The 1,535-nt window shown below is 47.4% G+C and overlaps 1 protein-coding gene across 1 annotated transcript in view; it reads left to right on the top strand.

Annotated features, from left to right (window-relative positions):
• Positions 1 to 1,535, top strand: part of LOC101653304 (microtubule associated scaffold protein 2) — a 169,326-nt gene that overhangs the window by 35,566 nt on the left and 132,225 nt on the right. The gene's annotated exons all lie outside the window — the stretch shown is intronic.

Below are 1,535 nucleotides of genomic sequence, written 5' to 3'. Positions count from 1 at the left end.
CACATCTCTCTCCCAACTCTGGCCAAGACCTCTTATTGTGATTGCTTTGAGGGTGGTTGGTAGTGGCAGCAGGCACCAGCTCGGTCTGATCTCAGGGGGGAGGAGCCTGAGGCCCAGATGTCCTTTGACCAACTGTTCCCAGAATCTGTGATTTTCTTCACGCTTGGCTCCAGACTCATAGATGCAAATTAGATGGTCCTTTGCTAGCTTTTAAGATCCCAGTAAGGACTCATCACACCAGGATGTAAACATTGTTTTCGTAAGAGGCACCCACTCACTGCCATCGAGCCGATTCAGTATAGAACTGCCCCTGTGAGTGGCTGAGACTGTAACTCTTTACAGGGGTAGAAAGCCCTATCTTGCTAGTCATTTCACACTGCTAACACTGGGAATCTCAGCTCGCCGCACAACCTCTGTGCTGCTATGCCAGGTCAGTTGAGTTAGCTGTGGCCAATTGACCATTTGGGTCGCCGACCTTCAAAAATGCACTGAAATCCATTCCAGGAAGAAAGGAGAATTTTCTCTCACAAAGGATGCTGACGAAACTGGTTCTCCATCTGCAGGCAACTGAGACGTGGCTTTCTTAATTCTACTTTTGCACTGTTCATTGGTAGTGGGTGCCAATACCATTAAGGTCTTGAGAAATAACACGCTAGTGTTGTTTGGTGACAGTTAACACTGAAATTTGGGTTCCATGGTCCCATCTCTGTGCAGGTTGCTTGGTGGCAGCACTTACATTCTCCACGCTGCGTGAACACTCTCGTTATTTCTCTTCTGACTTTCACCATGTTTGCTGGGGTTTTCCCTACCCCCCCCCACCAAAAAAAAAACCCAAGAATAAAACAAGGTCACTGCCACCGTGGAGTCAATCCTGGATCATAGCAACCCATGACCACAGGGCTCAGAGGAACCGCCCCATGAATGTCCGAGACTAACGCATAAGGACGGGCTAGGAAGCTCCATCCTTCTCCCAAGGAGGGCTGGGGGTTTCTCACTGCTGACCTTGCGGTTAACAGCCCAACACGTAATCCCTCCGCCACCAGGGATCCTCTGGGGTTGTTCCAAGGAATCCTTTATCCGGTTCAGTTCCCTTCTCGTCCCGGCTTGTTGAGTTTTCTTATCAGGAAGGGCTGTTGGAATGTGTCAAGTGCTTTTGCTTTTTCTACTGAGATCACCACGTGGGTTCTGCTCTTTGTTCTCTCGATAGGGGATGTTAGATTAATTTCCATGTGCTAAACCAACTCTGCAAAAATAAATGAATAAATAAATCCCACTTGATCATGCTGTGTAACTATACAAGAAGAAAATCAAAAACAAAAGCCAAGGGGCTTCAAAGTTGCATGGAAAAGCTCCACTGTGGTGAAGCCCATATTTCCACCAGTGTGTTGAGGCACTTGACTATTTGCTGTTTCTTGGGTGAGGACTTGCATCTTCAGAGACCCTAGTTTTTTTGCTTGCTTGTTTTCCTTTGCTTGACCTTCTCTGGTTTGGGTGTCAAGGCGATGCTAGCATCGCAGAATTAGTTTGAAAGCATT

The sequence above is a fragment of the Echinops telfairi genome, unplaced genomic scaffold, assembly GCF_000313985.2.
Source record: "Echinops telfairi isolate 266 unplaced genomic scaffold, ASM31398v2 ScPeMD7_2565;HRSCAF=3150, whole genome shotgun sequence".
Lineage (NCBI taxonomy): Eukaryota > Metazoa > Chordata > Mammalia > Afrosoricida > Tenrecidae > Echinops > Echinops telfairi.
Note: the sequence above shows the minus strand (reverse complement) of the source record. Positions and strands in the feature narration are given on the sequence as shown.